Source organism: Triturus cristatus, chromosome 7, assembly GCF_964204655.1.
Source record: "Triturus cristatus chromosome 7, aTriCri1.1, whole genome shotgun sequence".
Classification (NCBI taxonomy): Eukaryota; Metazoa; Chordata; class Amphibia; order Caudata; family Salamandridae; genus Triturus; species Triturus cristatus.
The window spans coordinates 1,116,939,815-1,116,954,163 of record NC_140590.1 but is presented as its reverse complement, the minus strand read 5'-3'; positions in this window follow the sequence as shown (position 1 = coordinate 1,116,954,163).

Below are 14,349 nucleotides of genomic sequence, written 5' to 3'. Positions count from 1 at the left end.
CTGAGCCCATTGGAGCAGGACCAAGACTGATTTGAATTTGGCTGCTTCCTGTCTGGGATGGAACATTCAAACAAAGTAATGGATTGTCGCCTGAGTAATAACTAGTGCTGAGATAATTTTAAGTATTCTGCCAATAATTTTTTAGGTTGAGCCTGGGCAGTGCATGCGCTGCTGTGAGGCATGCAGTAGTGGAGTATGGCTTTGAAGCCCTCCCTCTCCACACATATTTTTAATTGGCTTCGGTCATTGTCCTCCGTAAATGCTGGCTTCAGATTTGTAAATAGGCTTTTTAGTCCTTCTTTGGTACCGCCTTGTCTGCTTTTGTTACCTTCCATAAAGACTGGACCTTTTGCTCGGCTTGTTGCAAGGTCTGCATTATAAGTCGGTGAGCACTATTTTGTTTATTGACTAACGGGGACAATGGCGGCTGCTTTTTGTATTTTCAGCGTGCCTACACAGGACAATGACAACCGCTTTTTGTATGGAGTGCTATGCTGCTCTAGCTTTATTTAAAAGTGGCTGCCCCCTATCCCCATAGCACTCACAGCACAATAGCAACACTTTTTTTTCTTTTTATTACTTTTAAGAAGAAGGCAGCGTTTGCTTCAGGGACACCGCTCTTTCTTTCAGCCGTATTTTTTTAAATAAACGTGCATGATGGGCACAGCGCCTGCATTAGGGACACTGCACTCAGTTAAAAAATTATTCTTTTATCTTTGATGTTGAATGCGGCACCCGCTTCACGGACACATGCACTCTGTTTCTTTAAAAAAAAAAAACTTTAATGGTGAACGCGGTGCATGCTTCACAGACACCGAGCTCTGCAATGCAATAGGTCTTGCTTTTGCCAAAGCTTGACCTATTGGTATTGTATATGACAATGCCTTTTAATATTATAAAAAGGCATTGCCATTTACAAGGCCAATAGCTCAAAATCTGTCAATTGCAAGACCTATTGCATTGTAAATGCTTGTTTGTTTTCCACCTATGTAGGCACTTACAGACTTTGTTAATGCCTGAACAGCATATCAGACATTAATTAACACACCACATGGTGAGGATGTATCTGGTACCTGGATTAGGCCCTGTAGTCCCTCACAAGAGAAAGTTCAGTCTCAGACTACACTCAACTCATACGGGTAGCCAGGAACACCTATTCTCAAAGGCCCTGGTGCAGGGTGTGAATGCAAACAACCTTCTAGCACAACCCTTGCCACACTAACTAGGTATGCACTTGAGCATCCCAAGCATTATTTTAGAATGGAACTAATAGCCCTATGGAGAGATGCTGTCTATAACTGCATTTATGAAGAATAAGGAGACATGCAATCTGCCACATCCTAGAGTCACTTTGGTAATACAAGCACACAAACAGAGGTTAGCATGTTGTCCACGTGCAATGAACTGAGGTAATCCCGATATAAAAAATATGCGCTTATTGCAAGAGCAGGTATTACATCCAGTATTACATAGGGAGTTTTAAAGCTCATTCTGTATAACTAAAGAGGAAACCATGTGGCATGCAAGATGCATTGTGGTATTTGTGCACACATAAAATGGTGGTGGCAATGTACCAAGTTCTTGTGAATCTTTAATATAACTAGACCTGGGTGGTGAACTCTGCTCCATTTTCTGCACTCCACGCTCAACGGAGCACATGAAGTTTTGAAAAATTTCACTCCATGGAGCAGAGTTTTTTCCTCGCTCGCACTCTCTAACATTAAGTTGTCGTGCGCGAGTGAGGAAAATCCAATGCTAGACCCCCTCAAAGCGAGATTTCTCAACGCGGGCCATCGAGGCTGGTCGTGACTGCTCACGTTGAGAAACCATCAGCTAGCATTGAGGAAGTTGCCGCTTGAGTAGAAAATCTACTCGAGTGGCAGTAGGAAGCAGCGCCCTCTTACTCTGATTTTACAGCATGGGCCAAACACCGTGCGTAAAAATCAGTGTGAGCGGCGTAATCTAACGCACACTGCTGCTTCCAGAACTCTGCGTAGCGCAACAGAAATATTTGGCCACTTCGCGTAGTTCTGCATAGCAGAACTTTGCAAACTCCGCCCATGCATACATATGACCAGACTTTTTTTCTGTCTGTCTCTGTGAAAAATGCAGTTTACTGACTCCTCTCATGTAAAGTTCAATTTGTATGTGAACCCCAGGCCTTTCACTGATATTCTGTGTTAATGTCGAGTGGGTGTAGGTGTAATTAGCGTGTAGCACATGCATGGTAGTAGGATTTATTAAAAATCTTCCCTTTCTGCACAGTCACCTTGAATTTTTGGGCATTTTTGCTTAACCCTATTTTTGCTGGCTATAGAACTGTGTACACTTTATCCCTGCTAATCAGGGATACATTGCTTGTGCTCCTCCTTTCAACATAGTGAGATTGGCATAACCCTAATTGGCATATTTAACTTACCTATAAGTCCCTAGTATACTGTACCTAAAGGATCCCCAAGGGCTGTAAGTTAAACGTCACCAGTGGGTGCATCACACATTGTGCCACCCAATGCTGTGACAGAACAATCTTGACTCCAAGCCTGCTATGTGTAGGAGAGTGGACATAAAAGAGGGGGTGCTGTGTTAACTGAACAGAACCTGGGCATCAGACACTATGACAAAGAGGGTTCTCCGTAGGGATACATTAAAATATTACTTAGTCAAAAATAATAGCATCTTATTGGATAAGCAAAGTGATTTTGCCAAAGTAGGTGCTTCCCACTGTGTGGCACACATACTCACTTACCCATACATCAGCACATTCATCTAAATATGACAAGTTACCAACACTGCTTTCTAATAACTTAATTAATCAAAGTTCCATAATATAAATTCCTCCAAGTGAACTTTACCCTTGTTGTTCAGTAATTTTAGATGCAAAGGCACCCACATCCCAATTTCAACATGTGGTCTGGCCTATAGGTAGCACGGTAATCAGTCCTGAAGGTGCATGAATATCCGAATGTTGAAACACATTGTCTTCCAGTCTTGCTATACTTTATATCCTTGTGAGTAATGTAATGTAATGTAATGTAATGAGGTTTTTATAAAGCGCAGGTTGCACTCCAAGGAGCATCTTTGCGCTGTAGAGCAAGGTTCAGTTCCTCATGATCCAGGCAGAGGGGGAAGTTAATTAGACTAGATTTTTGCATTCCCATTCACGGAGAGCAAAAATCCAGGTTTTGAGGGCCTTTCTAAAGGTTGCTTCTGTGGGGATGTGACGGAGAAGGGGAGGGAGGACGTTCCAGGCCCTGGAGCCTAATACTGCAAGAGATTTGCCTCCTTTAGTCTTGAGTCTGAATTTAGGAATGGTAAGAAGATTGGCCGCTTGAGACCTGAGGCATCGCGTGGGGTTATAGCGTTTGAACATTTTTAGTATGTATTTGGGTCCCTTTCCATTGAAAGCCCTAAAGGTGATCAATATAATTTTAAAGAGTACCCTTTTATTGATGGGCAGCCAGTGTAGAAGGTTCATTGCTGCCGTAGCTGAGGTCCTCTTTTTCCACCCTAGCACTAGTCTGGCAGCTGCATGCTGTACCATTTGTAGTTTGTGACAGACTTCTTTGTTAGTCCCTGCATATAGGCTATTGCAATAGTCAATGCGGGAAGTGATGAGGGCTACTGCGACCGTTTTCCTTGCGGAGAAGGGAATTAGGTCGTAAAATTTCCTGAGCCCTTTGATAATTCCGAAACAGGTCCCTGCTACGGCTGTGGCTTGTTGTTTGAAGCTCAGGGAGGGGTCAAATTTGATCCCTAGATTACGGACTGAGGAAGCAGTGCTAGGGGGAGCAATGGCATCCTCAGGCCACCACAATGAGAGATTAAAGGTATTATCTTTGCCAATGGGAAGGATTTCAGTTTTCCCAGTGTTGCATTTGAGATGATTCGAGTTCATCCATCTGAAAGTGGCGGTAAGGCAGCTTTGGAGCCTTCCCTCGGCTTCCTGGGTGTCATTCTCCAGTATCAGAATCAGCTGCGTGTCATCTGCATATGCAATAGTGTCTATACCAAAGGATGAGATAAGGGTGATTAGTGGGGCCATTTATATGTTGAAAAGTGTAGGACTCAGACAGGAGCCCTGAGGGACTCCAGATCCTACTAGCTTTTCTTCTGATCTATACTGTCCTAAGACCACCACTTGTCTCCTATTTGCAAGAAAGCTTTTTATCCAGCTCAGTGCGGTTCCAACAATTCCTGCCGCGGCTAGACGGTCCAACAGAATGGCATGGGACACCGTATCAAACGCCGCGGACAGGTCCAATAGAACCAGGACTACTTTCCTTCCCTGATCTAGTGCTCCACAGATGGTTTCAGAGGAAAAGATTAGAGCTGAGTCTGTGGAGTGTTGGGATCTAAAACCTGCTTGGTTGGGATGCCAGATGTTATTGCTTTCTATGAAAGCAGTGAGTTGTTTATTAACAGCTTTCTCCGTAAGTTTACAGAAGGCTGGAAGTAGGGAGATGGGACGGAGGTTTGTGAGGGTGGCGGGATCCGGTAGTATTTTTTTTTGCAGGGGTTTGACTGCTGCGAGTTTCCATTCCTCAGGGACCAAACCCTGGGTGAGTGAAGAATTTATGATACTATTGATAAATGGATTAACAATCTCTATTAGTGCATGGAGCACCAACGGAGGGCAGGGATCAAAAGGAGATCCTGATGTAATTTTGAGGATTTCTGTCTGCGTATCTTCTTTGCTAACCGGTTGAAAGGAGGTAAAGGTATTAGTTTTTAATCCAGAGTTGATGACCTTGTTTTCCTCATTGCTGTGAGGTTGCGAGAAGTCTTTGGTCAGTGTTAAAATTTTGCCCTCAAAGAAGTCTGCAATGATATTGCAGAGGCTCTGTGAGGGGGGGATGTCTTTCTGCATAGTTTTAGGGTTAGTAAATGTATTAACAATATTGAAGATTTCTTTTTGTTGGTTATTACTATTATTAATGGCTTCCGTGTAGTATTCCCTTTTGGCCGTTTTAATCGACCCATGGTATTGACGACGGGCGATTTTATACAGATCTTGGTCAGACTCTGTATAGTTGAGTCGCCACTTTCGTTCGAGCGCCCTAACTTTCCTTTGTTCCTCTTTTAAAGTAGGAGAGAACCACGGGGTGATAGGTCTTTGATTTCTCCTGGTCCTCAGGCGGGGAAGGGTGGACTCCTGGCTTTTTATGAGTGTATTGATCCATTCCCTAAAAGCCTGACTGTCTTTGTCAGGAGCTCCTGACAGAGTCGGTCTAGATATGTCGGCTCTTAATAGGAAGTCAGGTTGCCTTATCAGATCTTTCCAACAGGGTCCTTTTATGTCGGACCCTGGGAGGTCATTAGTTTTCTTGGTCCGAGAGTGATATGTTACGGGGAATTCGAACGGAATATAGCTATGATCTGTCCAAATTAATATTTGTGGGGTATCTACCTTGAGTGCTTCAATATTGGAACAAATGCAGTCAAGTATGTGTCCCGCCTTATGGGTGGCGGAGGTGGTGAGGATTTTCAAGCCGAGTACATTCATAGTGTCGGTAAAGCAAATTGTAGCCTGATCTGAGTAGGCGTCTAGATGTATGTTGGCGTCTCCCAGGATGGTAAAATTGGCTGATTTGAGGGCTAAGTTGCCTATAGCTTCACCAATGCTATTCATGAAGTCAGTATGTGTGCCAGGTGGTCGATAAATCAGGGCCCCTGAGAAAGTAAAAGAGTCGTGTATTTTTAGCGCAAAGCCAACATTTTCCGCCCCTTTGAGGCCTGGTATGAGGAAGGTTTGGCAGTTCAGGGTGTCGCGATAAACAATAGCAATACCTCCACCTCTCTGAGTAGGTCTATCCTCTCTGGAGATTAGGTATCCTGGGGGTAGGGAGTTAGTTATATCAGGGTTACTATAAGGTGTCAGCCAGGTTTCCGTCATAAAGAGGCAGTCAAGCTTTTTTTCCATTATAAGATCAAATATATGTGCGGCGTGCTTTCCCATAGACCTGACATTGATCAGTCCGCATTGTAGGTTCCTAGCTTGTGTAGGTGGCTGATTTCTTGCTTTGAGGCCAAGACTGTAACTACAGTACCTGCAGGTCCAGGAGCCAGACCGGGTCGTCAGGTCAAGTGATCCAGTGCAGGATGTTGGGTCTGGTTTGATTTTGAGTAGGGCTTCTCTTGAATAGATGATTTTTTGAGCAGGGGGGGTGGCACTGGGCACGGGCGAGGCGCGGACGGGCGCAGACGGGCTTGCCTTTAGCGCGCCTACCGGCGCGCTGGCGGCGCGCCCGCTGCGCGCGTCCGCTGCGCGGCCGGAAAATGCACATGATTATGAGAGAAGGGGGAGGGTAGATGGGGGTGTGTCCACACTAAGGGGGCGTGGCCTGAGGGATCGACGGTGATGGCGTGCGAGGTGTGTGAAGCAGAACCTGCTGCGGCGCCAAGAACTGCCCAAAATCCCTGTCAGAGGCGAGTTCGAGCCCTAGGAATGAGGTAAGAATAGAGTATATTGTCAGGCTCCTATACAAAGGTGTCAACTCATTTCGGCCTATGTATAAAATCCTCCTCAGGACATACGGTCAAGTGCCCACATACTCATTTTATGATTGGTACCTAATACTAATGGTTTGCCACTTCTAGAGAAGAGCTGACTGTGGTGCCACACAACACTCAATGTGAAAGTTATTGTGAACTTGGCACAGGTGAATCTTTTGTGTCAGCAGAGCACTTACTAAGAATGTTGCTTATAGGGATCTGCCTACGTTGTAATGTGTAGCACTAGCTGCCAGTTTAAACTGCAAGTTCGACCTATCATAATATTTTGACAGGACTAAAACCCTCCTATTTATAAGTCAACCCTAAGTAAGCCTTATTGCCCATAAAGGCTGTATAATACTCAACAGTAGAACATGTAAATTGTACCTGCTATGTATCTATGGTCCTTTTACGTCTTGTTTTTATAACTGCCTTTGGTAAATTCGTTTTTATCTTTGTGCTTTTATGGCTTTTACTGGCTGAATAAAGAATCTTTGACTGACTAAGAACATGTAAAGGATGATGTTAAACATGTCAATACAGTGACTATCACCTCAAAGATATTTTCACTGTAGCAGGGCTGGATGTTTCACAGAAAAGAATTGGGATACAATTTTAAATGTAATACATGTTATCTCTGTTTAGGAAAGAGCTAGTGAAATATTTCAAGGACTCTTTGCATTTGTTAAAGAAAATCGATTTTAATGGTAAAGTCAAATTTATTCTAAATATTGTAGAAAAGGGTCTTTAGAAAAGTTATCATTTGCCTTCCTAAAGCCTCAAGAGGCCTTTCTCTAAGTATTCAACTGTCACCTGGCAGCTTGATGGCTCCCTGTGGTGAGGTGTGAATTACTCCTATGACAGGGACAATGTGCCTTGGGTGTGGGGGAGAGTTGTCCTCCTCTTGACAGAATGGCCTGGGAGCTGCATCCAGACCCTTGATGCATTTTAAAAGGACCTCACATGTCACAGACAGATGTAGCTTACCCCTGGGCATGCCTCCCCTTTGTCCTTCTGATAAGCCAGGCAACAACTCCAGTGGGAGTGAGAGATGCCCCAAAATCAGTTTTGAGGACCACCAGGGTGGGGCTGTAAGCATCCTCTTTGATATTAGAGTGCCAAATCCTGCCTGAAAGTCACATGCTGCTTGACAGGTCTGCTTGGATTTTTCATATGACACTAGAGGTGTATACTTCAAAGAGGCCCCTCTGTCACAGGCAAATGTTAGCTGACAATTGGACAGTGCCCTTCATATGTCCTGCCAGTCAGTCAGGCACTAATCAAAGTGGGATTCTTTTACATAATGGAGCGTCACAGCCTGTTTGAAAGGTCTGCTGTGTTTAACAAACCATTTGGGGCATATTTCAAAGGAGGGAAACAGAATTCAAAAACACTTTGTGTGTGTTCACTCAGCTGTGATCCTACCTGAGTTTTGTCTTTGAGTTTGTTGGGTGTACAGGGGCTGCCTAAAACTGAATTTTAGTGTTAGATGTTTAAGGATTGCCATAGTTCACTCCCTACACACCGCTAGCCTGACAGCCCAAGTGTACTGTGAAATGGGAAGGTTTAGGGTAGATTTAGCCCCGGGAACATTTCCCATTGGTTAGGATGTCCCTAGGGGTCATTCCCACCCACGACCTTATGCCATGCATAAATATGCCATCTTCATGCACCCACTTCAGAATACTTCTGAACTTGTGTAAGAGCAGAAGAAGACTGAGCCTGCTCTCTGAAATGAGAGAAAAGCCTAGAAAACTGTATCTGCTGTCCAACTTGCACCAGGACAAAGAAGTGAACTCCAAGGGTCATAAGGCTGACCTCCTTTTAAAGCTACAGGGACGAAGCAAGCTATAAGAGGCCTTTTCCTGCAACTGCTCAGCTGACATGGGGCAACTGGATCTGCACTGGAACCCGCTGTAACCTCTGTCTGCCATCCTGTTAGTCTCTACCTACCTCTCCTGAGATTCTGGGGATTTTGAAGTGTACTAAAGTGATGGATTGCAACTTAAGGGACTTAAGTAAGAAGGTAAAATCTTTAACCAGGACAAACCTAGTTCATTTTTTTCAACTCACAGTCCATCATGGTCAGCATCAAATTGTGCCGGGGTCCTTTTCTACTGCGACAATTGACTATTATTGGAATTTTGTATTTTTTTACACTAGTTCTATTTTGAACTTCATATCTTCCACTCACTTTATTGGCTTGTTGGTCAGTTTGGTGTCATTCTGTTTTTTAAAAATTACTTCATTTTTCTAATAAAAAAAAAAAAAACTGCATCTATGGCTCACCTTGCCAAGAAGTGTGATTATTCCTTGAGATGGGTACTCACCTCCCTCAATTAATAACCCAATTTCTTAGAGACTCTGTGTGTGGTGAGAGTCTGAGTATTGGGCCCAATAGGATTGGTTTTGGATGGCCCCAGTTTAACCTGGCACCAGCTGGACGATGGGTGTAACTTTAAGACAGTGGAAGTGCATTACTTGCATTCCTGCGGCTAGTGGGTGTTGATTCAACTACTCAAGTGAGGAAAGGTGGAAACAGAGCTGCCATGAGGGCCTTGTGAAAGGAATAGGAGTGAGGATCAAATACATACTGTTTGATCTAAAGGGTTTCGACATTCATTTAAGATTAGAAGATGCCAAGCATGGAAAATATTGAATATTGATGTGGAAACAGGTTTGAGAACTAAATGATACGCACTTTTTGCTTAGAAGATTCACTATCAGGTTGAAGGGGTAGGGATGCCACATGAGACTTTCATAGGCAATGGAAATGTTTTTGGCAACATATTCGAGTTGTTCGGCTTACTCTATTAATTCTGTTTATGATAAAATTTTCACTCAATTTTGTGTCCCTACTGTTCAGTTACTCGGAGGATCGTTGTGCACTTCAAGTCTGCAACTTGCAGGAGAAAATAACGGTCTGTCTCACCTCTTGAAACCTGCCTTCTTGCTTAGAGAGTGAAGGACAGTACCTGACCCTGTAAGAGGAGATAGTGAATAGGAAGAGAAACCCAGTACGTTCCTTGCATGCCAACTCCCAGATATGGTTGACTACGGACAAATAACGAATCTGGAACTGACCCGAAATTTGAGGAATCCCCTGTTCTCCCAGTGCAGTTCCTGCTGCAAGCTGATCAAGAGGTTATTACCCAAATTGCCATTATGCTGCCTGCCATTTCTGATGCCATCTCTGAAGGTGAAGCGCTGCCACTGACAGCAACGGTGCCCACCTGAGGAGCGTCTATGTCAGCCCATGGACCACACTGCTGAAGAAGAGCTCCCACCTGCATTGGCCCACAGGCTGCATTTGCCGAAGATGAGAACCTACCTGCAATGGCCCTAGGGCCACAACTGGTAGCTTTCCCTACAGAGCCATATCTGCTGAGGACAAATGTCCTGCCTACAGTGACCGCAACAGCCAATGAGCCAGCCACGTGCACTGCTCATCCCCAGTAGTAGAATGCCACCGACTGCGATATCCTATTGATGGCACTGAAGGTTAAGGGTGCTTAGTCACTGAGCAAATCAGCCCAGGGTTCTGATTCAAATCGCTACAGAGCAGATAATGTGGGGGTGCCTCTGCATAAACTGAGAGACTGTGACTAATATGTGTAAATGGATGTTTAATTGCTAGTGCTATACCTTTTGCCAGTAAAAACGTTTTTAGCCTACCGTCTAATCAAAAGGTGATCTACAAGCTAGCATTTGTGTTTAATGCCAGTGATATGCATTTGCATCTGTTCCAAAGTTACACTAGAGGGGAAGCTTCCCAGAGAGAGAGAAAAGGGGGAGTGGGCACCATAGAGGTTATCAATATTTCATTGCAACTCATAGGTATGTAGTAACCCTGTAATTGAGCTGTCTTTGGAGTGTGCAGTATTTCAGTTTACTGTAGAATTAAAATACTTACCAAAAAGATAAGTACTGCCTGGGCAATATATTTCTATGTCTTTTGGCTGACTTGAGTTCCAAACTCTTGCCCTGCACATTGCTTCCTTTAGGATCCTTTGACTGCTTGTCCCCACTACCCTGATAGTCAAGGGCAGAAAGAGTGTTCTTAGCCCAGTTGGCAGATCTATATTTGGAGGTGCCTCGAGACACCAGAGGAAAGAAACCACAACCACCACTGTTGGGCCCAACCATGACAACCATAACTTCTCGATATGTTATTTCTCTCTCTCTTTCTCACACACAAACACACGCACACAAAACACATACACACAACCACCTGGCAAGATGATTGTTATATATACCCCAGACACGGTGCTACAGACCAAAGACAATATCATAATACATTCAAAGTCAGAGACTTTCTATCACCAGTCTTCTTGGCAGTTGCTGCAGATGTTTGCCAACATCTGGAGCCATTTGCGATCTGTGCTGTGTGCCTTACGAATGTCTACAATTCCAATCAAATTAACAAAGTCCTATACATAATTATTGTACCATAGGGTAAAAAACTCAGACCATGTTTGAGGGCAAAAAACATCATATCCCCTGTACTGTGTGCTAACACAATTAAAAAAAACATGCACAGTAAAGCACTAGCCTTCACACATCTCTCACAACCCATATGTTTGGGTGGAAGCAACCACTAATGACAAGCATTGAACATAAGTGGCAAAGGTGTAGAAATGCAAAGTCTTACCATGTTCTGAGGTGATAGTTTAAGCTTTGTGGGCTGACTAAACACCTTGCATTTTTGTATGGTTCATCACCCCTGAGGCAAGGCGCTATTTATTCGCCTTCAAAAACAATGTTAGCATATGCAACGCACCTTTCCTTACAGGTAAATCCTGTAGTGAGGCCTTTTTTCTATGAACACCATAGTTATTGTCTAGACAACTAGGTTCCCTGCTGGGTTTCTATTGGTTTTGACTAACCATTTACTTTCCTTCTTTTTAACATGTTTTATTTGTTTTGAGAATGCAATAGGCAACGTGACCCACATGGCCCGCATTAAACATTTAATTGACTGAAAAGAAGAAAGAAACTGAAACATCCAAAAATGACCTGTCCATTATTACCCTCTCCTCCCCTCCCTCATTGCCTCCTCCAGACAAAGATAGAGCTAAAATAATGGACTAATCATCCCACTCCTACTTGGCCTGCCCCCCCGGAATGTTCAGGTGTTTGTCATCAGGTGAGCAGTCGACCTGATGTGCTGGCACCAGGGCTATACCTCTATAGTCAGCCCATCCCTGCCATATCTTGTGATGTTGATAGGGACAACCTCTCACTTTATATACTGCCACCTCCATCCCCATACAGTGATCTACCCCCTTCTTCCATCCTGCCAAGAATGTGAAGGTCACCACCTTCCATTCACCAGCTATATCTTGTTCTGCTAGTGTCAGTTCCAGATAAAGCAAGGACAGTTTATAACTATCTCGGCTGAGGTCCCCCATGAGGTGGAGGAGGGCAAGGTGTGCCTCCCTCTGGACCTGCTATGACAGGATCCTACACATGCATACCAACACTGCCGGCCAGAATTTGTCTAACTCAGGATCACTCCTTACGGTGTGAAAGAAAGTGCCCTCTGCCATGCCACAGCGAAGGCTAGCTGAGGAGGTAATTACCCCCATCTTCCATAGCCTATGTAAAGTGTAGTATACTTTGTGTATATACTTAAATTGGATCAGCCGCAGCCCGGCTGCTATAGCAGCCTCCCACGGCGTTCCCAGGCTTTTTGTCCAGCCTTTGTTTTCAATCTCCCCCATATCTGCCTCCCATCCTGCGTGGAGGGCACCAAAGGTATCAGATTGATTGGTGTCAGGGATTGGTAAACTCTTATGATTTATGATCATCACCAAGGTCGCCCATAAGGAGTTTACCCTCCAATGGTTTGAATTTGGGGAGATCAGACAGAGCAGCGATGTATGGGTTTAGTGCATGGCAGAGCTGGAGGTGCCTGACTGTGGTGTTTTTAACACTCAGTCTGTAGGGACTAGAACGTCTTGGGGACTGTGCCCTGCTTCACATCCCCCAGGTTTTGATCCCAATGAGGTCCCATTACCGGAATACCTCCAATTTGACCACCTGCGGAAGAATATGGGCTACCACAGTGGCGTCTGCTCTGTCCGCCTATCCCACCACTTTATGCAGCGCAGGGAGGAGCACCATAGTCACTGGGGGAAGACCATCCCATTCGCATCCGCTGTACAAGAATGCCTCAAAGGGAGTACTCTCCATCACTAATCTCTCTAAGGTATATGCCGGATCCCCAGTGCACCACACCACCAGTTATTTATGCTAAGAAAATGAGCTGCTTGGTAGCAGACTTTGACATCTACCCCTGCTATGCCTCCACAGTAAATATATTGAAAGCATTTGCTGCTCAAGGAGGCATTGAGAATGAAGTTTAGTCTGTAGAATCACCGCTGTGGGATGTCATTTAGGACGTTTTATAGTTGGAATAGGAGTCTGGAAAGGGACACCATCTTTAAGATGGCTAATCGTCTGGTCAGGGATTGTGGGAGCACTGTCCAGATCTTTATGTCCTCCTGCATGCAGGCAAGCACTGGTTCCACATTGGCTGTCTAGACTACTGTGTCCTCTGGGGATACGAACGCACCCAAGTATTGGAAGCCATGGTTAGCGACCCGCAGTCTGGCCACCCATCCGAGCCCTGGGGGCTGGTGATTATCATGAAAACCGTATACTAGGAGGTAATATGTAGGCCTGGTTTCTCCTCAAGTACATGCATGATTTGCAATATTCTAGGCCCGTGGATTCTGGTGCGGTAAAAAAGAAGAGAACATCATCCATGCAGAGCGCAAGCCTAACCTCCTCCCATTCAAAGCCCCTCACTCGTGCATCCATCCTCATCCAAGGGCAAAAAGGCAGAGGGACAGGGGCAGCTCTGTTGCTTCCCTCTCTGCATGGTAAATGTATCTGACCAGGCCTCGCCATCTGCACAGATGCCATTAAGTCTGCATAAAGCAGTTCAAGGTAAGAAAGGAATCTTGGGCTGAAGTTCTGGTGTGTGAGGAGGGTGCATAAGTATATCCAACTCACTGAGTCAAATGTATTTTTGATGTCAGCCGATAGAATTGCCACCGGCTCTTCCAGCCTGTCTGCCAGTTCCAGTGCATTATATACATGCCGAATATTCTGACGAGTTGCCCTGATCCATGTGTACCCAGTCCGGGATGTGTTGTACCACTACCAACCTATTTGTCAGCACGTTGGCTAAGATCTTGACCTCTAGATTGAGTAAGGAGATTGGGCGAAAGGACAAATGATCATCCTCTGACCGGCCTGGATTCGGGAAAACCATAATCTCGGCATGGAGCCAGTCTGGAGGCAGAACGGAGATGGCTGTCACGGATTGGATCACTCCTAATAGGTGGTCATGGAGCTTTGGCATTTATGCTTTAAAAAACTCACAGGAAAACCTTTTGCCTTACCTGCATTTAACCCCACCATAGCTGTGGAGAGGTCGTCCACAGTGAGGATGGAATCCAAGTATGCATGATCAGTTGGGGAAAGGGTCTTGAGGGGAAGCACCTGCACAAATTATTCAATCTACGCCCTTGATAGTTCCTCTTTCCTAGTTTATACACCCTCAAAATAGATGATGAAGCTGTTTGTAATCAACTATGAATCTGTGAGAAAGGCACGGACCGATCCTTGATCGTGGGGAAGGGGGCAGAACAAGGCACACACTGACACTATCTTTGAAGCACTTGACTCAACCTTTCCCCTCATTGATATATACGACTCTGGGACACCAGCCATCCCAACCTGGCCTCATCTAATGAAGTCTGCTAATCTTGTTGCTGTACCAGACTGAGTTGCCTACGAACCACTTTGCCATTGCTACTACAGTGACCCTTGACATCTAAGTCTCTG